We start from the raw sequence: 25,236 nt of genomic DNA on the forward strand, positions 1-25,236 counted from the left end.
TAGAGTCGGGCCTCATCACTTCTGTTCAGTTTGCGAGGTGAGTTTTCCTCACTATTCTTGCGGGTCGAAGGCACCAATGCCGACCCTTGGAATTGATATCCCGTTATGTATGCTATTGTATTTTAGTGATCTGTTAGATCAGTATCTTGGTATATATAGGATGATGTTATGCTTAGTGATCTGTAGATCTATTTGACTGGCTATAGACTGTTATATGATTATCTGTTATATGTGCACATGTTTGGTCGGTGGCTGAGGCTTCCCTGCTTTGCGCGTAAGCCAACAGACCGGGACATACCAACCCGATGGTGTAATTGTTGGATTAGATGTCTAAGCCCATAACTATTATTGGTATGTACTTGACCCGAGAGTAGCATGGTCCATTTGGGTTGCATATCATCAGGACAATTTGTTAGGATGGACTTTTGAGAGAAGGTTATTTATGGTTTATTAATATATTATACGTTATAATATATTAATATGAAATCATATGTTTTAATTAGTATCGATCAAGAATTAATTTGGAATTAATTTAGTGATCAAAAGAGACTAATTAAATCTATGGGGACTAATTATGATAATTAGTTATATTTATATGTGTTGGGCTTATGATCCATGTTGGACCAAGTTTATGTATGGATACATAAAGAGTTGGGCCACATGAACCATGGATCATAAAACCCATGGGTATGGATTATGGGTTATACCCATGACCCTTGGAATCCTACATATACATAGGTTACTCCATAGCCAAAATCACCACTTCTTTTCTTAGAGAAATATGGAGGTGTTTTGGTGCATGGAATTCTCTCTCAAGAGCCACCTTTGTCCTAGGTGTGTTGTGATTCCATTTGAGGCATTTCATACTATTGGTGCTAAGCTCTTAAGGCCAAATACATCAAGACTTCAAGCCACATAAAAGGTATGTTTCCCTAACTAGTATATTATATGGTTTATGTCAAATGCATGCTAGTTATAGGTTTAATGTCTTGGAAACCATTTGCATGTATAATAGAGAAAACATACATCCAAGGTATTTAGGGTTGTATGTGCACCATAGGATGTTGTAGTATACTAAAACCCAACAGTAATGGGCCCGAGGGTATTCCATCCCGAGGATTATTGGACCCATAGTATGTTGGCATTCTCACACGATGGTTGAGGGCCTGGGGTATTCCAACCAGATGGTAGATTGGACCTATAGTATGTCGGCATTCCAGCCCGATGGTTGAGGGGCCTGGGGTATCCCAACCCGATGGTTGATTGGACCTATAGTATGTTGTTATTGTATATGTGTTATTTGTTTATATGTTGGTACTTTGGGGGAAACTCACTAAGCCTTGGGCTTACAGTTTTGGGTTATGTTTCATGTACCTCAGATGATCGCGGGAAGGCGAAGGAGTGATCGTGCACCTCCTTGTGTTTTGATTCATGGTTTTAGGAAAACTTTGATATTAAACATGTTTTGAAAACTAAATTGTAAACAATGTTGATTTGTGGATTGGTTTTAAAAATTTAAATTTTTCATGAATTTTATGGATGTTACAAGTTGATATCAGAGTCTTGGTTTGAGTGAATTGGAGGAACACTCGTGTGAATCCAGTCTCAAACTAAGGAAAAAGATTTTTAAAAACAATTTTCAAATGGTTTTCAAATTAATCAAGGAGGATGCAATGTGTACGATCTGTTGGAGCCAGTAAGTAGACCCCAAATTACTACACATTTAATAGAGATTATGTTATGATATGTTAGAACAACATTCTAGTAATAGGATAGGGATATTCAGGAACTGCATGATAGAATTTCCTGATATATGATGCCTTATCTCTTGTAGAGTACTTGATTGATTGTTGTATGGTTCTTCCGCGTGTGAACTAGCTATTGAGTGAATACGCTAAGTCACATGCTACATGGTTTAAATGATCTTAGGATAAGAGATTTGGTCATGTTGCGCAACTTTTATCTGAGTCCAAACTGTGTAGGATTGAATCTTTTAGTCTAAGATTGTTTAAACTGTGCGTCATGTGATTGTATTCATGCGATAGTTATCTGGCACCAATGGAGGTTCGTGTGGCAGTTAGTGGTAGGATGAGTTGTGTGGGGTCAGTCGGCCAGTCTCGAGATGTGTAGCATTCCTCTAGGGTGTGAGGATTTAGTGTGTGCGCGTGCTAGTATGTATTGTTAGGGTATTGTGATGATCCTTGAGACAAATACGGGTAGGTGTGGAAGGTTGTATGGGCTCGTACTACTGAAAGCACAGGACCCGTACTCGTAACAAGGAAGTCACAACCCCTAGGGCTTTGTTGGGAGTTGGTTCCCTGGATGATATGCGTGTTATCTGATATCTCCTTGGTATATTTTCAGTATGGTGACGACGAGACGATTTGAGGTTGGATCCGGATCGGGATCGGGAGCTGGCAGTCAGGGTGGGCTAGCAGTGACACATGACCATATCAGAGAGATTATCCATGAGGAGGTTGTGTCTATTGTCCGGGGGCAGATACCGGATCTTTTTGGGTCTCTCAAGACCGCAATGATGTAGTTCTTTGATGACAGATACGCAACCATTGCTGATACGGTTGTTGTTGCTTCCTCCGCAGCCGTTACAGCTATAGGGGTTGGTACAGGTCGGGTTTTTAAGTATCGAGACTTCGACAATACGAAGCCCCCAAATTTTGATGGAGTTCAGGATCCAATTGTAGCCATGAGGTGGCTGTCTGATGTTGAGGGATGCTTTTTCACTTACTCTTGCCCAGTTGACCAGAAGGTCAGGTGCGCTCTGAACCTTTTAAGGTCCGAAGCGAAGGATTGGTGGAGGCTTGCTACTAGTTCGTTTTCTTTTGAGTAGAGAGCTACTATGTCATGGTAGCAGTTCTCGGAGATGTTCCGCTCCTGATATGTGCCGCAGGTGGAGCGTGAGAGGTTGGCCCAGAAGTACCTGGATTTGAGCAGAGGACGAAGTCCGTGACGGAGATCACCAAGATGTTCACGGAGAGGGCCATGTTTTTCCTGAGTTTTCCACCTCTAAGCAGGCTCAGATGACCCGTTACTTGAGCATGCGCAAAACGGAGATCAGAAAGTTTGTGTCCACCCAACACTATGGTTCTTTGTTGGAGTTGCAGGAGGCCGCCAGGCGACGTGAGATTGAGATTGAGTTGTAGACGAGGGAGCAGAGATCGGCCTCGGTGCAGTGGCAGCCTTCTCAGAAGCGGTTTAGGACCGCTGATTCTAGGTCCGGGAGTCAGAGAGGCAACACTTGTGGGAAGTGCGGTATGGTGCATGATGGAGCTTGTCGGTCTTCTTTGGGGTGCCAGAAATGTGGCAAGCATGGTCATATCGCGAGGGACTTCCGGCAGCAAGCTCCACCTCCTGGTATCACAGTTTGTTATCATTATGATCAGGTGATCCATATAAAGGCCCAATGTACCTTTCTTGCTGCCAGGCCGGTACAGACTCCAGCGCCGGCTAGTTTGAGGATCAATGATTAGAGTCAGGGCAGGGTGGATCCCCCAAGGGCTCGAGGTCGCGCTTTCCAGCTCACTACCGAGGAGGCCAGAGCAGCTCAAGACGTTGTGACTGGTATGTTTCTATCCATTATCTTGTTGATTATGTTTTGTGTTATGCTTATGTATATGTGCCTCTGTAAGGTACATTCCTAGTGAACTCTTTTCCTTCTCTTGTGTTGTTTGAATCGGGTGCGAGTCGGTCCTTTGTATCTCGTTCGTTCAGTAGAGAGTTTGATATGCCTATTGGGGAGTTAGAGTGTCCGTTGCGGGTTTCTATTGCCAACGAACACGAGGTTTCTGCATCATCAGTGTGTCAGGGTTGTGTATTGGAGATCTTCGGGGTGCCTTATCTGATCGATCTGATCCCTATTCCCATGGGGGATGTTTGCGTGATTGTGGGTATGGATTGGCTGAGCCGGTTTGGTGTCATGATTGATTATGAGGGCCAGCACGTGGTAGTTCGAACCCCAAGTAGGGGAGAACTGGTTATCTATGGAGAGGGCATTAGGATGAGTTCAGGGTTTTGTTCAGCAGCCATGGCTCGATAGTATATTCAGAATGGGTGTGCCGGCTACTTGGCTTATGTGGTGGATACGCGTGTGGGGGATCAGATTTCAGTTTCAGAGGTCCCGGTTGTTAGGAGTTTGTAGATGTGTTTCTGGAGGAGTTACCTGGTGTGCTTCCCGAGAGGCAGGTCGAGTTCAGGATTGACCTTGTGCCAGGTGCGGCCCCGATTGCCAAGGCATCGTACCGCTTAGCACCTCCTAAGATGCGGGAGTTGTCATCTCAGCTGTAGGAGCTGCTAGGAAAGTAGTTCATCAGGCCGAGAAGTTCTCCGTGAGGAGCATCGATTCTGTTCGTCAAGAAAGAGGATGGTACACACCGGATGTGCATTGATTACCGGGAGTTGTACAAGCTAATGGTGATGAACCTTTATCCCCTTCCGCGGATTGATGACCTATTCGATCAGTTGCGGGGTGCATCTTGGTTCTCCAAGATAGATCTGAGGTATGAGTATCATCGGGTTAGAGTGAGAGAGGAGGACGTGGAGAAGACCGCGTTCCGTAATCGTTATGGGCATTACAAGTTCATGGTGATGCTATTTGGGCTCACCAATGTGCTTGCAGTGTTTATGGATTTGATGAATCGCGTATGCAGGCCAATGCTCGATCGTTCGGTTATTGTGTTTATTGATGATATATTGGTGTATTACAAGACCAGAGAGCAGCATGAGGAGCATTTTCGCGAGCTTCTGAGGGTTTTGAGGTGAGAACTGCTTTATGCTAAGTTCTTGAAGTGGGAGTTTTGGTTACGAGAGGTCCAGTTACTAGGACACCTCGTTAACCAGGATGGGATGTTGGTCGATCCGGCCAAGATTGAGGTCGTGATGCAGTGGGAGATTCTGAAATCTTCCTCAGATATCAAGAGTTTCTTGGGTTTGGCAGGGTACTATCGGAGATTTATTCAGGATTTCTCCAAGATTGTGGTACCCCTCACTCGTCTGACGAGGAAGGGGGTGGATTTTTGATGGGCCCCTGAGCAGCAGTCGACATTTGAGACTCTTCGGCAGAGATTATGCGAGGCCCCGGTATTGACCCTCCCAGAGGGAATCGAGGACTTTATGGTATTCTATGATGCATCCATCACCAATTTGGGGGCAGTCCTCATGCAGAGAGGATGAGAGATTACTTATGCTTCGCAGAAGCTGAAGCAGCACAAGACGCGATATCCTACCCATGATCTGGAGTTGGGGGCAGTGGTTTTTGCCCTCAAGATATGGAGGCACTATCTTTATGGTGTCCGTTGTACTATCTACACGGATCATAAGAGTTTGATGCATATTATGGATCAGCCAAACCTGAACGTGAGGTAGCGCAGGTGGCTAATCGTAGTCAAGGATTATGACTGCGAGATCCGGTACCATCCGGGTAAAGCAAATGTGGTTGCGGATGCTTTGAGCAGCAAGTCAGCTGGATCTTCGAATATGGAGATGTGTATGAGGATATCAGTGGATTCCTTGCTTTTGGGATTGATCAGGGAGGCTCAGGCCGAGGGTGTTCGGAAAGAGAATTGGAAGAAAGAGAGGATCAGGGGTGAGATTGATAGATTTGTCACAGATAGTCGAGGGCTGTTGACCCGGTGTGGTCGGGTCTGGGTTCGATGAGGTCAGAAAGATTGTGTTGGAGGAGGCTCATAAGCCTCGTTTTTCTATTCATTCGGGGGCCATCAAGATGTATCAGGATTTGAGATTGAGCTATTGGTGGTTGTGTATGAAGAGAGAGATAGCCTGGTGTGTTGAGAGATACATGACCTGCAGGATGGTCAAGGCTGAGCATCAGAGGCTGCATGGCAAGCTGCAGCCTTTGGAGGTTCCCATGTGGAAATGGGAGCATATTTAGATGGATTTTATCACCAAGTTGCCGAAGTCGGCAAAGGGTTTTGATGCTATCTGGGTCATCGTGGATCGATTGACCAAGAGTGTCCACTTTCTGGCGATTCGGGAGAGTTCTTCGGCAGAGAAGTTGGCCGATGTGTATGTTCGCGAGACCATTGCTCGCCATGGGGTTCCAATCTACGTTCTTTCAGACCGTGATGTTCAGTTTACTTCCCGTTTTTGGCAGAAGTTCCATGAGGAACTGGGCACGAGGTTGCACTTCAACACTGCTTATCATCCGCAGAACGAAGGAGAGAGTGAGCGGACGATACAGACCCTTGAGTATATGTTGCGGGTCTGTGTTATCGATTTCGGTGGGAGCTGGGACTCCTACCTACCTCTTGCAGAGTTCTCCTACAACAACAGTTATCACTCCACCATTGGTGCTCCGCCTTTCGAGCTCTTGTATGGGCGGATATGACGTACCCCAGTTTGTCGGGGCGAGGTTTCTCACAGGGTTATGGGGTAGACCGAAGTGGTCCTTCAGAACTCAGAGCTGATTTAGCAGATCATGTAGAGACTACAGATCGCTCAGAGTCGGCAGAAGAGCTATGCTGACTGGCGCCGATTCAAGTTGGAGTTTCAGGTCGGCGACATGGTATTACTGAATCTCTCACCTTGGAAAGGTGTGATACGCTTCGGGAAGAGGGGGAAGTTGGGCCCCCGGTATATTGGGCCATTTTGGGTAATTGCCAGGGTTGGCAAGGTTGCTTACATATTGGATCTTCCTGAGGAGCTTAGTTGGATTCATAGCACTTTCCATGTTTCGCAGCCATGAAAGTGCGTATTGGATAAGGATGTAGTGGTTTCCTTGGATGATATTCAAGTTGATGAGCGCCTGAACTATGTTGAGAAGTCGGTAGCTATCCTGGAAAGGAAGATGAAGGTTTTGCATAACAAGGAAGTACCTTTAGTAAAGGTACGGTGGCAGCACCGGAGGGGCTCCGAGTGGACCTGGGAGCCGGAGGCTGAGATGTGGGATCAATATCCAGATTTGTTCACCGCAACAAACTTCAAGGACGAAGTCTAGTTCAAGTGGGGGAGAATTGTAACATACCGGTGTTCAGGTACTTCAAAATTCATCTCTATAATTCTATTTCATGTCAAATTGGTCCCTAACTCGAAGAAGTTATGCTTTGAAGCCCTAGTGGCAGTTTCGTAAATATAGCAGGAGGAGAACGCCATGTGTACATGTGTGCACGCTGAGCGTACTAGGCGTACACTTATGTACGTGGGGCGTACTAGTGTCAGGAGGAAACCCTAATTTTTAGGGTTTGGGTGGTATTTAAGCAACATTATGGCTCATTTCTCCCCATCTTTTCCGCCTCCAAATCCTTTGAGACGTTTTTGTGAACCCTAGCCCTCTTAGTGTGTTATGAGCTCATAAGTGTGTTCTTATTGTGTTGAAGGAGAAAGAATTTGCATCAAGGAGCCTTGAAGTCGAAGCAAGATTGTGGATCTGGGATCTTTTCCTTCTTGAGAAGCTCCAGAATGTATAATGTCTATACCTTGATGTCTTGGTTGTTAGATCCCATTTTTGGGTGTTTTATGTTGCTTTTCTTGTCCCAAAGGTACCATCTTGTGCATGGCTTGTTATTGTCGTTTTGATCTGTCATTCCAGACCCTAGGAAGGGTCCTAAGCCATAAAATGAGGTCCCAATTGCTAGAATTGTTTCATGCATCTTGTAGAAAGACTTAATGGATTAAGACCTTGTGTTAAGCACTTTGTGGACTTGTAAAGTCATAAAGTTGGAAACTTTATGACTCTAGGGTGCATTTGGACCGTAGATCTGAAGTATGCGCTTGAGTGCTTAAGCCATTAAGCACTTAATGAAGTTTTTGGGATTGCGAGGGTACGCCCCGCGTACTCGGTCAACCACCCCGATGGTGGTCTTCTGTGAGGCTTTGCGTACGCTAAGCGTACCTCCGGAGTACGCCCTGCGTACTCGCATGGGTCAGCCTTGTTGAGTTGACTCGGTTGGGTTGACTCGGTTGACTTAGTGGGTTTGACCATTTGACTTTGACCAAGTTTGACCTTGAGGGAATTTTGGGTATTTTGGGATTTTAATGGAATTGGTCATTTGGTGGAAATGGGTATCGTTTAGAGATATGAGATTTAGAGTCAGGCCTCATCACTTCTGTTCAGTTTGCGAGGTGAGTTTTCCTCACTATTCTTGCGGGTCGAAGGCACCAATGCCGACCCTTGGAATTGATATCCCGTTATGCATGCTATTGTATTTTAGTGATCTATTAGATCAGTATCTTGGTATATATAGGATGATGTTATGCTTAGTGATCTGTAGATCTATTTGACTGGCTGTAGACTGCTATATGATTATCTGTTATATGTGCACATGTTTGGTCGGTGGCTGAGGCTTCCCTGCTTTATGCGTAAGCCAACAGACCGGGACATACCAACCCGATGGTGTAATGGGCCCGAGGGTATTCCATCCCGAGGATTATTGGACCCATAGTATGTTGGCATTCTCACACGATGGTTGAGGGCCTGGGGTATTCCAACTCGATGGTTGATTGGACCCATAGTATGTCGGCATTCCAACCCGATGGTTGAGGGGCCTGGGGTATCCCAACCCGATGGTTGATTGTACCCATATTATGCTATTATTGTATATGTGTTATTTGTTTATGTGTTGGTACTTTGGGGGAAACTCACTAAGCTTTGGGCTTACAGTTTCGGGTTATGTTTCATGTACCTCAGATGATCGCGGGAAGAAGAAGGAGTGATTGTGCACCTCCTCGTGTTTTGATTCATGATTTTAGGAAATCTCTGATATTAAACATGTTTTGAAAACTAAATTGTAAACAATGATGATTTGTGGATTGGTTTTGAATGTTTAAACTTTTTATGAATTTTATGGATGTTACATCTACCTTGTTTGCAACCTCTTGAAGGTATAAAGCTTGCAACTTTACCACCCCATCTTGTAGATCTTGATTCTTACTCTTTTAATCACTTTTTGGTCGCAAAATGATGATTCCTGAACATGGCATGTTCTTGATCTTGACCCATTAAGTTGTCCTTTCAGACCTTAGGAAGGGTCTTGAGTCATAAAAATGGGGTCTTAATGGTTGGTTTTGCTCCATGCACTCTCTAAAAGGTCTTAATGTATTAAGACCTTGAGTTTGATGGGTTTTGAGCATTCTAACACTCCTAAGGTGTACATGCAACCCTAGAAACCTTGGATCTATGTGTTTACTAAGATACATGCAAATTTGTTTTTCCAAGGTTCTTAACCTAACTAGCATGGCATGGGGTACTTTAAAACATAATAAGCTAGTAGAGTTACATACCTTTTAGTAGTGGTTGATTGCTTTGAGTTTGAGAGCCCAACACCAATAATGTGGATGCCTCAAATGGAAGTCACAAATCACCACAAACCTTGGAAACTTGAGAGAATAGTAGAACACTTCTAGAAATCGGCCACCCTTAGTTCTCACACAAAACTAGTTGAATTTCAAGTGCCAAGGACTCCTTTATATAGTGTGGTGGATTAGGGTTACATCCATGTAAACCCTAATACCCATGACCTTTCATTTCCATGAGATCCATGGGTTAAAGCTCCATGGACTATCCATGGACTTACCATGCAAGCCTAGCCCATTCTAAATAAGCATTAGCCCACACTATATAAATACAAGAGTCCATATTTAATTAGTCACACTTTTGATCACTAAATTAATTCTAAGTTAAATTTTGATCAATACTAATTAAATAATATGATTTCATATTAATATATTAGAACTTATAATTTATTAATAAATCATAACTTATAGTATTCTCAAAAGATTATCCATATAAATTGTTAGGGTGAAGTGCAACCCAAATGGACCATGCCGGGTCGGGTGAAGTACATCTCAAATATAGTTATGGACTTAGACACCTTATCCAACAGTCTCCCACTTGGATAAGTCTAATAACTATAGTTGTAATTATGACTTCAGGAACTGACCGACAATCGTAGCTCTTAAAACTCTGTTGAACTATGAAGCGCCATTTTAGATAAGTGATCATAAAATCCTCTGTTCTAGATATCAGCCTCACAAATACATGGAACAATGTCTTACTTATTGTCCAGCAGTTTGTTTCCCGATTTCCGATTTGTTTGACATTGAACTTAATCGAACACATCAATTTAGTTATGACCGGGACCGGTACATGGGTCAACACAAAATCATCGAGGGGCCCAGATATCGCTTCTAATCCAAGAAGGAACAGATAAATTTCGAATCATATGCTTGTTCTACTATTTGTTGAATCATACACAAAGGCACGTTTTATGACATCGAGTTACCAATGCGTTTTCGTACAATCAATGTATAACCAACTCATAGTCAACAACTCATATCTCTAGGTTTGAAGATTTATATGATATTACCGTCTCACGATCACTCGAGATAAATTCCATGAAGTGATACTAGTGAGCGTGGGTTGAATCCAATACTCATAACTTATGAGCACTCATGAGTGTTGTAGCAACTCTTGCTATGTCCAACATCTTAGACATCTACAAGCCAACTCATGACAGTCTTGATTCATATCTACTTCCAACATATGACCAACTGTGGAGATTTTGAATAATATGATATACCATAACATAATTATTCTGGAAGTCAAAACATGCAAAATGAAATGATAGTAAACGATTGACAAAAGATAGCAACACTTTACTCATAAATAAACAACAACTTTTATTCATCATTAAATGTCAATTACACTTTACAAATTTCAAAAACTATCTAACTACTAAAACTAATATCATCCTTCATTCATATGCGCCTCGCACGCTGGAGATGCTTAACCCTACTCAGTCCCTTCGTGAGGGGATCTGCTGGGTTCTCATCCGATGATACCCTCTTTGCCACGAGGAGTCCTTCTTCTATTCGATGTCTGATGAAATGGTATTTTCTGTCAATGTGTCTGGATCTGCCATGATCTCTTGGTTCCTTGGGTAAGGCAACCGCACTATTGCTGTCACAGAAAATATCCATAGGCTCCTTTATAGCTGGTACAAATCCAAGGTCTCCAATGAAGTTCTTTAGCCATATAGCCTCCTTTGCTGCCTCGCTTGCCACTATATACTCTGATTCGCATGTTGAATCAGCCACTGTCACCTGCTTGGAACTTTTCCAAGAAATTGCTCCTCCGTTTAAGGTAAAGACCCAGCCTGACTGAGAGCGGAAATTATCCCTATCAGTCGGAAAGCTAGCATCACTATACCCTACTACTCTCAAGTCATCACTCCCACCGAGGGTAAGGACCTAGTCCTTAGTCCTCCGCAGGTACTTAAGAATGTTCTTCACCGCAGTCCAGTGATCCTTGCCAGGGCTCCCCTAATATCTGTTGACCATGCTCAATGCAAAGCCCACATCAGGATGAGTACAAGTCATATCATACATGATCGAGCCTACAGCGGAAGCATACGGAACTCGAATCATCTCTGCTATCTCAGCCTCTGTACTCGGGCTCTGAGTCTTACTCAGTCTGTGTTACTCTGGATCGGTAACTAACCTTTCTTGGAGTTCTGCATGTTGAACCTTTTCAACACTTTATCCACATAGGTGCTCTGACTAAGTCCAATTAGTCTCTTACTCCTGTCTCAATATCCTTATCCCTAGGATATAGGCGGCTTCTCCAAGGTCCTTTATAGCGAAACACTTCCCAAGCCAGGACTTCACTTCCTGCAGAGTTGGGATGTCATTTCCTATGAGTAGTATGTCATCCACATACAACACCAAAAAGCTAACTATACTCCCACTAGCCTTGACATATACAAAAGATTCATCTTCGCTCCTCGAAAAGCCAAACTCTTTGACTTTCTCATCGAAACAAAGATTCCATCTGCGAGGTGATTGTTTCAATCCATAGATGGATTTTTCAAGCTTACACACTCTATTAGGGTACTCTGCGCTGACAAAACCCTCAGGCTGACTTATGTAGACATCCTCAGCCAACTTTCCATTAAGGAAAGCGGTTTTGACATCCATTTGCCGTATTTCATAGTCATGAAATGCGGCAATGGCTAGCATAACCCTAATAGACTTAATCTTAGCTACTGGTGAAAAGGTCTCATCATAATCAACTCCCGGAGTTTAAGAAAAGCCCTTTGCAACCAGTCGCGCCTTATAAGTGTGTACATTACCATCCATGTCGGTCTTCTTCTTGAAGATCCATTTGCACCCGACTGTCTTACGACCTGGTACATTGTCAACCAAGTTCCAAACTTGATTGTCATACATGGACTGTATCTCGCTGTCCATAGCCTCTTTCCATTTAGCAGCCTCAGGGCCTGCCATGGCTTCCGTGTAGCTGTTAGGTTCATCCAGACTTACCAGTGTGCTATCACTGATAAGTGTATCACCTTCTGCAGTAATATGGAAACCATAGTAATGCTCAGGTGCATTCCTAACTCTCGTGGAATGCCTCAGAGGTATAGACTCATCTGTCGGATCAACAGGAGTTTCCTCCTCAGGTTGATTGCTAGGGTTTGAGGTTCCTTCACCACTTGACTCTTGAATTTCTTCAAGGTCAATTTGCCTCCCACTGTTTCCTTGGCTTATGAACTCTCTCTCTCAAAAGACTCCTCTTCTTGCTACAAAGACCACATTATCACTAGGTCTATAGAAGAGGTAACCAAAGGATCTCTGTGGGTAGCCGATGAAAATACACCTCTCACTTCGAGGTTCGAGCTTATCGTGAGTCTCGCGCCTCACGAAAGCCTCACAACCCCAAATCTTGATGTGGTCCAGATTGAGAACTTTTCCAGTCCACATCTCGTGAGGTGTTTTGGCAACCTTTTTGGTAGGGACTAGATTAAGGATATGGGCGGCAGTCTCTAAGGCATACCCCCAAAATGAGATTGGTAGCGAAGCTCGACTCATCATGGAACGAACCATATCCAACAAGGTTCGATTGTGCCTCTCAGCCACACCATTCAACTGTGGTGTCCTGGGAGGTGTCAATTGTGAGAAAATCCCACATTCCTTAAGATAGTCAAGGAACTCTTTACTAAGATACTCACCACCTCGATCGGATCGAAGCATCTTAATGTTCCTGCCCAACTGATTCTCCACTTCCTGCTTAAACTCCTTGAACTTTTCAAAGGTTTCTGACTTATGCTTGATTAAGTAGACATATCCATATCTACTAAAATCATCAGTAAAAGTCACATAGAAGCGGTTAGCATCCCTTGTGGCGGTTCTGAAGGGTCCACACACATCTGTGTGTACAAGATCCAACAAACCTTCACCCCTAGCACAAGTACCAGTGAAGGGTGACTTTGTCATTTTCCCAAGCAAACAAGATTCACAACTATCATCTGAGTTTAGGTCAAATGACTCCAAGACTCCATCCTTTTGGAGTTGGCCTATGCATTTCTTGGTTACGTGTCCAAGACGACAATGCCATAATGATGCTTTATCCAAGCTAGTGGAAGAATCGATACACAACACATTATTTCCTAGGTTATCTACAACCGACATAGTTTCATACACACCATCACAAGGTAATGCTTTAAAATAAAGAACATTATTAAAGAAAGCATTAATACCACCACATTCATTATCAAACGAAAAGGTAAAACCTTGTTTGTACAAACCATGAAAGGAAATAATATTTCTTGCCATTTCAGGCGAGTAACAACATTTATTCAAATCTAATGTTAACCCACTACTTAGCAACAAAGAATAAACTCCAATCTTGGTGACAGGTGTAACTTTCCTATTTCCCATGATCAAGTTTATCTTCCCATGCTCCACATTCTCACTTCTTCTTAGTCCCTACAAATCACAACATATGTGAATACCACAACCTGTATCAATGACCCAAGAATTAGAATAGGGTGAGTTATTAGACAATATAGTGTAAATACCTACATAGTTGGGTTTCACTTTCCCATCCTTAACATCTTGCAAGTACTTTGGGCAGTTTCGCTTCCAGTGCGACTTTTCATGGCAATAGAAGCATTCAGCCTCTTTAGGGTTAGCAGAAGGAGTGACAAAACCTTTCTTGGTTCCACTTTCTCAACCACGATTTTTTCTTTTTTATAGGCGTTTCGCCTCGAAATACGAAATTGTACTAGACTAGGTATTAAAAATAACTAAAAAAATAGCAATTATAAAGAAATAGTGGATTCCATTCGAAGGGATCTTCCTCTTCTTTCCTTTGCCTTGCCCGATTGCCAAGACAGGGGTGTTGGTAGGAGTAGGAGTAGAAGTAACAACCGATTTACCTTTAAGACCACTTTCCGCGGTCTTCAAGAGTCCTTGAAGCTTGCTGAGTGTAACTTCCTCCTTGTTCATGTGGTATGTCATTCGAAATGGATCATAACACGAAGGTAAGGAATGCAAATTGATATCAATTGCCAACTCCTCTGAGAAGTTCGCTTTCAGTTTCAGCAAACGGTCCACATACCTTTGCATTTTCTGCATGTGGCCCGTGATGGGTTCACCATCCTTCATCCGGGTTGTTATCATGGAGGAGATGATTTCATACCGCTCTTGACGAGCACTCTGATGGTAGCGGTCCATCAAGTCCTGGTGCATCTCAAAAGGGTAATAGTCCTCATAGGACTTTTGGAGTTCAACTGTCATTGTGGCCAACATGATACATGCCACTTTGGTGGCATCTCTCTCATGTGTCTGGTATTCAGCGATTTCCTCAGGACTAGCAGACGAATCATCAAGTTCCTTAAGCTCCTTTTCGAGGACATATTCCTTGTCCTCATAACGAGTGACCATCCTGATGTTCCTGATCCAATCCATAAAGTTGGATCCATCGAAGATGACTCTCCCACAAAGGTTCATGAGAGAGAAGGAGCCGGTAGGGTTTGAGCGAGAAGCAGCATTGTTGGAAGACATCTGAAAAGAAGAAAGACAAGTTTAGATTAGATATAAAGATAATCCTTAATAAGACACCCAAATGTAATATTAAGGCTAGGACCCAACACAATATTTTATAACTTTGAAGAGGGATGCCGTAATCCAAGCTATAAAATATTTGAAGGTAGGTGAATGACGATTCACCAATTTCCACCATGAAAAACGAAATAAATTATTAGGTTTTAATTGGTTTTGAAATTCCTATATTCTTTGAGATTCATTGAACTTTTTAATGGCATGTTTCAATCTCGAGTGTGCCCTTCAGGTTTTGTGACTGGGATGCCGAGGATCACAAAACAAGGTGTGAAGTAACCATGCAAATTACTTGGTACTCTTAATGTTTATCACTCAATCGATGTGCCGGTTAACCACACACGCTCCACCGACCTATGATAAACCTTAAGCCACCCTTTGCCTACCTTGTTAATTTCAGGTTAGTGTGTCGGTTAACCACACACGCTCCACTAACGACTTAATCAAAGTGCAAAGTGTAATTTCATGGGTTAGCACCTTATTCACATTTTCCTAAAGTAACTAATATTGGGAATTTATAAAAACATTTAGTTACTTTATAATCATCATACTTTTAATGAGGATTAAAGTCATTGTCCTACCCGTTCGGCTAACGACCCTCTACCAGTCAAGGAAGCAGTGGGTGAGAGTGGACACCCATTAAGCTGCCATTTTATAAGCAACAACCTTATACCCCCCTTATAGACCGGCTTCGTGAATGAGGCCTACTAACGGTAAAATGACTTGTTCTTATACATATATACATTATTAACTTATAATAGTATAAAGTATAAGGGTTGAATTTTAACTTTTAAAATTCTAGGGGTTGGAACTAAAGTTTACTAAAATGTGTGAGACTTTACATGTTCCAAAACTTGAGGGCAAGTTTTGTAACTTTCAAAACTTTTCATCTTTCATAACTTATGAGCTAATGGGTTATTAAAATGAGAGACTTTTCATTTTATGTAACCTATGTGTTTATTAATGGACTTTAAAAGAAAGACTTTTGGTAATCCACAACTTGAGGACAAATTATGTATTCCATTAAAACAAATCAAGATCAAGAATTAAACTACCAAGCAAGTTGCAAATAATTCCTATGATCTTCTAAACTCATAAGTTCATGAACATTCATATCAACAATTTCAAGAATGATAAAAAAACATATAAAACTTGAAATTTTGATAATAGCTATTGAAAATGGATTAGCATAACCATTACACCAACTAAAATAAGTTTTATAAGACCAAAACAGTTTAGGGTAATGTTTCTAGTCCATTTCCAGCAACAAAACTCGAAAATCTGCATTCAGGGGCTCCTACTCGTCGAGTGCAAGAACCTACTCGACGAGTAGGATGAATTACCACATGGACTCGTCCAGTCCCCCCATGGACTCGGCGAGTTCATGCTACAGAATGCAGAAAACTTGAGTTTTTTTTCACAATTTGCATCAAGTATCATGAAAACAAGCCTAGGCTCTGATACCACTGATGGGTTTTGAGCATTCTAACACTCCTAAGGTGTACATGCAACCCTAGAAACCTTGGATCTATGTTTTACTAAGATACATGCAAATTTGTTTTTCCAAGGTTCTTAACCTAACTAGCATGGCATGGGGTACTTTAAAACATAATAAGCTAGTAGAGTTACATACCTTTTAGTAGTGGTTGATTGCTTTGAGTTTAAGAGCCTAGCACTAATAATGTGGATGCCTCAAATGGAAGTCACAAATCACCACAAACCTTGGAAACTTGAGAGAATAGTAGAACACTTCTAGAAATCGGCCACCCTTAGTTCTCACACAAAACTAGTTCAATTTCAAGTGCCAAGGACTCCTTTATATAGTGTGGTGGATTAGGGTTACATCCATGTAAACCCTAATACCCATGACCTTTCATTTCCATGAGATCCATGGGTTAAAGCTCCATGGACTATTCATGGACTTACCATGCAAGCCTAGCCCATTCTAAATAAGCATTAGCCCACACTATATAAATACAAGAGTCCATATTTAATTAGTCACACTTTTCATCACTAAATTAATTCTAAATTAATTTTAGATCAATACTAATTAAATAATATGATTTCATATTAATATATTAGAACTTATAATATATTAATAAATCATAACTTATACTATTCTCAAAAGATTATCCATATAAATTATTCGGGTGAAGTGCAACCCAAATGGACCATGCCGGGTCGGGTGAAGTACATCTCAAATATAGTTATGGACTTAGACACCTTATCCAACAGAGTTAAGCACTTAATGGACATGAAATGTCATAAAGTTGGAAACTTTATGACTCTTGAGGATAATTTAACCTTGGATATGAAAATGGACGTAAGAGCTTAAGGCATTAAGCTCTTAATGAGAGTTTGGGAAGACTGGGCGTACGCCCTGCGTAATATGAGTATGCAGCGTATACGTGGTCAACCTCCCTGATGGTGGTCAGAGCTTGATTACGCCCCGCGTACATTTGGAGTACGCCCCGCGTATGTGTTTTGTGTCGACTCAGCTGAGTTGACTCAGCTGGGTTGACTCAGTTGACTAATGGATTTTGACCAGTTAACTTTGACTTTAACCAAGTTTGACTTAAGGGTATTTTGGGATTGTGATTGAGATTGGTCATTTGGTTGGATAGGTGACGGTTAGAGTTGAGATTCGGAGTCGAGACGTCGTCGGCTTTTGTCCAGACTGTGAGGTGAGTTTTATTCACTGTACTTACGGGTCGAAGGCACCAAGGCCGACCCATTGGATCAAATATCCTGTTATGTGATTGTATGTTAGAGTTATGTAGTGATCTGTTAGATCTGTATCCTGGTATATAGGATGATGCTATGCTTAGTGATCTGTAGATCTGCCTGATTGTCTGTTGGCTGATTATATGTTTCTCTGTTTTGCATATGTTGACTTATTTTGGTTGGTGGTTGAGGCTTTACTGCTATGTGCGTGGGCCAACAGACCGGGGGCATTCCAACCCGATGGTTGATTAGGCCCGAGGGTATTCCATCCCGATGATGACTGGACCCATTGTATATTGGTATTCCAACCTGATAGTTGACTGGGCCTAGGGTATTCCAACTCGATGGTTGACTGGACCCATTGTATATTGGAATTCCATCTAGGTTATTCCATCCCGAGGATGACTGGACCCGAATGGTGACTGGGCCTGGGGTATTCGAACCCGATGGTTGATTAGACCCAACATGCTATTGTATATGTTATTTGTTTATGTGTTGGTACTTTGGGGAAACTCACTAAGCTTTGGCTTACGTTTTTATTTATTATTTTAGGTACTTCTGATGATCGCGGGAAGGCGAAGGCGTGACCATACACATCCTTTGTTTTATGTACTTTTGATCTATGGGATACTCTAATATGGAACAACACTTTGAAAACAATGATTTTGTAAACATTCTATGATTTGGGGTTGTTTTAAAAAGTTTAAATTTGTTGTGATTTTTTATGGATGTTACATAAAGTTTGGATCTTGAACGCTTACAAAGGTCCAAAGATACCCAGATGTAGTCCCAAAGCTTGCCAAGATGCTCACAACACTACCAAATCCTTCTTCTTCCTTCAAAAGCAACCAAAAACACCAAGATGAGGTAAAAAAGGATGACATGGATTAGGGTTTCTTCAAGGAGGTTTAGGAGGTGATGGAGGCTAAGGGTGAAGGAAACCATAGCCCTTCACTTCCTTTAAATAGGGTCCAAGTCCAGAAATTAGGGTTTGTCGTTGATCAGGTGTCACGTTGTGATCATTATAGTGTCATGTTGTGACACTTAAATGAGACTCACGTCTCTCACAGCCATGTCACGTCATGAAGATGCTTCCCTCACGTCGTGACTCCCTTAAAACTCATCATTTACTTATAATTCCATACCTCAAGGATCCGGATGTTACAATAATGGATTCTCCTATGACGCTTAAAACTTTTATAACAAAAAGTTTATGATCAATACTTTTCGTTTATGAGTTTTTAACTTCTATATTTTATAAACTTTTATATATTTTATACAGGGTGAATTACACGTATCATCCCTCCTATAGGTGGCAAAAGACGCGTTCATGCCAATTTTCAAAAATTAACTCGGACCGTCCCTATATAATTGTTTTTCACTCGGTTTATCCCTACAAACTTAAAATGACTATTTTTCCCTTAATAATTTATTTCAATTTTATTTTATTTACTTATCATTTATAGATTGAAAACAGGAAATGAAAAAGAAAATAGATATCTACACCTAACCTACCCACCCCTTCCTTTTCCCTAACTTAGTCTTTAACACTTGGATTTGGGTATGTTCCTTTTAGCCCCTTTGTATTTATTTATTTATTGCTTTTGGTCCTTGAAGTAATACTGTAACATACACGTTCAGTTATCGTGTTATGTAATTTTAAAAGTGAATAATATAATGAAATATTATATGAATTTGAGCGTTGAGTTCTAACAGATAGTTTTTACTAGAAATGAAGTAAAACTATGTTTAGAATCACTCGGAAAATATTGGAAGTCTTATGAGATTCCAATCAAAAGTCAAATATTGAAATTTAACGAAAATATAAATTTGAAATAAGTAAAATTTTATTATTGAAAGTTGTAGATAATTTCGTTAGAAACATATAGGCGAAAACCTCATCGAAATCCGAGTTATAACGAAGAAGTTATGACTTCTTAAAGTTTCGTGACAGAACCGACATGACGCCATAAGACGTTAAAAGTGAGTTTTCGATAAACAACTTTTTAGCTTTAGTGATCTAAACGAAAGTCGTAGTATTCATTAAACCGAGAATTTCCATAAAAAGAGCGTCAAAATCTGACTTCGTATGAGAAAGTTATGATTTTTATAAGATTCGGTATAGCAGTAGACAGCTAAAAACTCGAAATAAAGATCGAGTGATTTTTAGCCGACACAACCTAAACGAGAATCGAAGATCTCGTCGATTGTAGTTCAACGGTAAAAAGACAGAAGAAAACGGACGTCGGGTGAAGAAGTTATGAATTTTTAACGGACTTTTCCTGTCTCGGCTCGTTAAAAATATAATATTAAAAATAATGTCAAAATTAGCCGACGGAGTCTAAACGAAAGTTGTAGAGCATAATTTCACCTACGCGTGGATATAAAGAACGTCAAAAACGGAGCTCGTATGCGAAAGATATGGATTTTTGAAGTTCGGAGCACAAACTTCGAGACCTGACTGCGTTTACGACGTGAACAAGCATGGTTCACGACGTGAACTACTTGAACGATACCTCTCAAGCCTAGAAGACACACGGCAAGCCTAGGGGACGACGGGGATCAAACTCACGGCGTGAACAAGCATGATTTACGTCGTGAACCTCTAATTTTGACCTATAAATAGAGGGCCAGCCCTCTTACTTCCGTTTACGCAAAAACACAACCCTCTCTCTCGTATTTCTGATTTTGAGCTATTTTCCCGAGCCGACGATTGCTAGCTGCTGACAGTTTTTAGTCAGATTCTACCGGCAAAAACGCTCTTTAGGGGTAGTTTCATCGCAACATTCGGTTATTTCAGGGTGAGTTCAATATATAGGAATAATTGTATGTTATGTGTTATATGTGCTATGTGCTTTTCCGTGTTATCATCTTGTGTTATTATTTCTGCTATTTTGATAGCTGTTGGGTATTTTATGTTGCGTCATGGGCTTAGTTTTGTATATCCGGATTGGGTCTGTCCATCCGTGATTGTTAAGTAGGGTTAAGCTATAAATAGTGCATGCATGTATGCATTAGATACTGTCGTGATTATTATTATTATTGCTTTGTAACCCTAAACACCTCTACAGTCGAAGTTCTTAATCGAGCTCTTCTGAGGTGTTGAAGCTTAATCATTCGACATCAGTTAAACCATTCATGTGTTCTTCATTACGTCATTTATTGTTTTTCTGCTTAGAATCTATCGATCCTACTAGAACTTTGTTCTAACAATTGGTATCAGAGCAGGAGACTGTGTGATCAATACACATTCCTTCTGCGTGAAGAATTCTTTAGGGTTTCCGCTTTTATCGAATATAAAGAAGCCGTCTTCTTCCTGTCGACGGTAACTCTTGTGTTTGATAAAACCCTGATCTCAAGTTTATAGGTCTGATTCTAGCAGTTCTAAGGAAAGGCTCACCATGTCTCACGAAGATTCTCAAACTAATCCCATCAACATCTCCAACAACATTGTATCCACTACAAGCGTTCCCATTCTTTACACTCAAGACTATGAAGTGTGGGCGCATCACTTTGAAGATTACATAGTTGGATCTGAAGATAATGGTTATCTCATCTGGGAAGCTATCACACTTGGGCCGTTTGTTCACTCTGGAACGAACAGGACAGTGAAGACTCAAAAAGAATATAATCAGCTATGGCGGACGTAGATAAGATGCCACAGGATGAAAAGGACAAGGTGCTATGTAATGTGAAAGCCATGAGAATGATCAGATTTGCACTGCAATCTGACACTTTTCGGTTAGTTGGTTCATGCACGACGGCTAAAGAAATATGGGATAGGTTGAAAGAACTCTACTCAACCGATGAGGATCTAGAACACTCAATTCAAACCTTGTTGCTCTCAGAATTTGGAGTTTTCAAACAGAAACCTGAAGAGAAACTGATACAAATCTTCGATCGCTTCAATCATCTTCTTAGCAAGATGATCAAGCATGGCATTGAAAGAAAATTGATCGAGCAGAAGGTAACCTTCATGAATGGTTTAAGACCAGAATGGATGGCAGTGTTTTAACAGTGAAAGCTCACGAACAATTTAAATCATACTCGCTAGCGAAACTGGTGGGTATACTTAAATCCCATGAGAGTGTGGTAACCAAGGAGGCGAATATAGTTTCGGGTGTGGGATCGCTGGCCCTTGTCTCAAAAGGCAAAAGTGTTGCAGAAGAAGAGGAGGATTCAGATATGTCTGAGTGTGACCTTACAGACGAAGAATATGCAATGATGGTCACCAACCCAAAGAAGTTTGCTCGAAAGAAGTTCCCTGTCAATAAAAACAGAAACTGGCAAGGAAGTTACAGTTCTGAGAAGGTGAAAGAAGAAATGAAGAATACTTCTCATAAGGATGACGACAAGAAGGAAAGCAAGCTTGCAGGAGACTCTGGATTCGACTGCAATTACTGTCATGGCAAGAACCACTTTGCCAAAGATTGCAGGCTGAGGAAGATGGTTGAGAAAAGGGATGGTGAAGATGATGAGGCGTATTACATGCGAAAGTTGGAAGAAATCAAGAAAAAGAAGGCGACTAACAGTTCAATGAATGCCTTGATTATGCAGGAAAATGTGGATGAAGATGAGTTCGGTGGCGTTGAAGTCTGGTCAACCGATTCTGAGGATGAAGAGGTGAGAAAACCCACACATGGAAGAGCTTATGTGGCGAGAGATACTGGTTCGGCTGGAAAATGTTTGATGGTTACAGCTGGAAGACCAACCGAAAGTGAGCTTAAGGAGCCGAACCTGAATGAGGACAAGTGCTTTGCAGCCAAGTCCGTGAGTGAGAAGATCAACGACTGTGATCGGCTGATCAAAAAGGTACAATCCATCCTTGAATCACTTAGAGTTCCAGTAACTAATTATGAAGAAGAATTAAATGAATTGAAATTTAAATTTTCTAACTTAAGTGGTAGTCTCATGCAAACTCGCTTAGCGAACTCTAACCTAACTGACCAACTCAGCAGGGTGTCTTCGAAGAGTGAGGAGAGAAGGATGTAGATTGAGCTGAAGGAGACGGAGTTAAATAGGGCTAGGGATGAGATTATTTATTTGCAACGAGACAATTTAAAGTTTTTGAAACAACGGAATGTTTTTTGCTTAATTGCTAAACGCTTATATACAAATATTGCTCAGTTGCACTTAAATTGTGAAATAGGGAAAAAGATTCATAAGATGGTCTTACCCTTCCTTGAATTTAAGGAGGATGAGGTCATCGCTGAATGTGAATCAATAATGTCCTCAGCAGAGACATCCATCACTTATAAAATCGGACTAGACAAGATAGAGACCTTCATTGACTCTAAGGAACATAAGTGTATGCTCAAAAATCTTTTAGATGAAAATGATAGGTTGAAAATTAAGTCCGAAACCATTCAATCATTTGACTCGTCTAACGCCAAATTAATTTCAGAACATAAAATGAACATAGAAAACACGTCTGAATTTGATGAGGAAAGGGAGATGAGCGAAATCTCGGTAGAAGATGTGGTTGATTGCTCTGAATTTATGAAAAGCGAAACCGAGAATGAGAAACCCCTCATATCTGAAAACTCGGTTGAATACGCTCGCCTGTCAAAGGACAAGCCACAGAAACTCAAAGAGAAAGCAATGGTTTATCAGAAAGTTCAAACTGTGCCAAATCAGGTATATGCTGTTACAGGGGTCACTGAAAAACAAACAGCAGAATTGAAAATCTTGGTCGACACAGACAATGCTGAAGGGTGCGACGATTATTTCTGGTCAGCCCCTATTGATAATGCAGACGAAACCATTGGCTTATCGGAGCGAACCTCATGGAGGGTAAAAGGTAGATACGTTGCTGAACCCATCAACAAACCCTCGAGTTTTGATAAACCAAGCACGAGTGGAACTAAAGAGATACCTGAAGAACCAAAGAAAACACCAAATGTTCCTTCCAAGACAACTGAAACTCAAAAGGAGAAGCCAAAATCAAGGTTCAATATTCATAAATCTCAAAAGCAGTTAGCTGAACAGAAACGCCAAAGAAATCAGAGATACATGAAGAATCTGAATGAGCGAAAACGGTATTGGCAGTCTCAAAATCCTAATTACGTTCCTTCCAAGAAAGAGTAAAACGTCAAGAAAAATGACGAGCCAAACCGAAGGGAAAGTTTTAGTCCAAACTCCTATTATTCCAAAGCTCAGAACCGAACATCTAGTTTCGGTTCCAACACCAGAGCTCAGAACCGAACGTCAAGTTTCGGTCACAACATCAAGACTAATAACCGAAAGTCAAGTTTCGGTCCTTCCTACTACCCAAGAAAACCGAATTCAATGAAGGACATCAAAGGAAAGGGAAAGCTTGATTCATATTCTGATATCAATAATAAGAAAAAGTCAGCTAACCCTAGGATTCAAAAGAATATTCCAAAACCATCTAACAACACACCATCTGATACACCACAATTTAAACAAGATAAAAACAAAATCAAGGTGTATACCATCAAAAGAAAAGACAAAACCACTCTAATAAAAAGAACTTATTTGGTTGATATTTCTGCTGCTATTCCTTTTTCTGTAAAAGACTCACCAGGGCCCAAGAGACTTTGGGTTCCTAAATCTGCTTGAATTTGCAGGTTATAAGTGACGAGTAGTTTGATGATGAATGGTATATAGACAGTGGCTGCTCGCGTCACATGACAGGAAGGAAGGAAGAGCTGAGGGAGTTTCGGTCCCTTAAGGATGGTGGATGTGTGAAGTATGGAAATAACTATTTTGGCACAATCAAAGGATATGGAATGATAACCAACGGAGACTTCTCGATTCGAAAAGTAGCTTATGTGGAAGGGTTGCAGCACAACCTCATCAGTGTATCTCAATTGGTTGTGGGAACTGGTTTGAAGGTTTCATTTGATGATGAGGGATCATAAATAATTGAGAATCAATCCAAAAGAGTTCTGTTGAAGTCTGAACGAAAGGGAGAGATGTATCCTTTAAATCTCAACCCAATTCGAGGAAAACCAACAATATGCCTGCTGTCGAAGGCGAACACTGATGAAAGCTGGTTATGGCATCGACGCCTATCGCACCTGAACTTCAAAGAAATTAATAAGTTGGTGCTTGGTGATCATGTTCGAGGCCTTCCTCTTCTCAAGTTTGATAAGGAACACCTATGTGCAGTGTGTGAGATGGGCAAACAAAGCAGAAAAAGCCATCCTACACGTATCAATACAAAGATTGTTGAAGCTCTTGAACTTCTGCATATTGACTTATGTGGACCTTCGGCTATCGAAAGCTTCGGTGGTAGTAAGTTCATTCTTGTCATAGTAGATGATTTTTCACGCTTCACCTGGGTTTTCTTTCTTAAACAGAAATCAGACGCAAGTCCCAAGTTGAAGACGTTTATCAAGTAAGTGGAAGTGCAGCTGCGAAAGCTGGTGAGGAATATTAGAAGTGACAATGGGCTTGAATTCAAGAATAAAGATTTTGAGGATTTTCTGGCTGAAAAGGGGATATCTCACAACTTCTCGCCCCCCTATACACCACAACAGAATGGAATGGTTGAAAGACAAAATCGTTCCTTGTGTGAGGCAGCCCGAACCATGCTAAGCTTCGCTTCTCTTCCGCTATACTTCTGGGCCGGTGCAACCGCGTGCTATACACAGAACCAGTCCTTACTTAACAAAT

This window comes from Lactuca virosa, chromosome 2 (genome assembly GCF_052849685.1).
Source record: "Lactuca virosa cultivar CGN04683 chromosome 2, Lactuca_virosa_CGN04683_v6, whole genome shotgun sequence".
Lineage (NCBI taxonomy): Eukaryota > Viridiplantae > Streptophyta > Magnoliopsida > Asterales > Asteraceae > Lactuca > Lactuca virosa.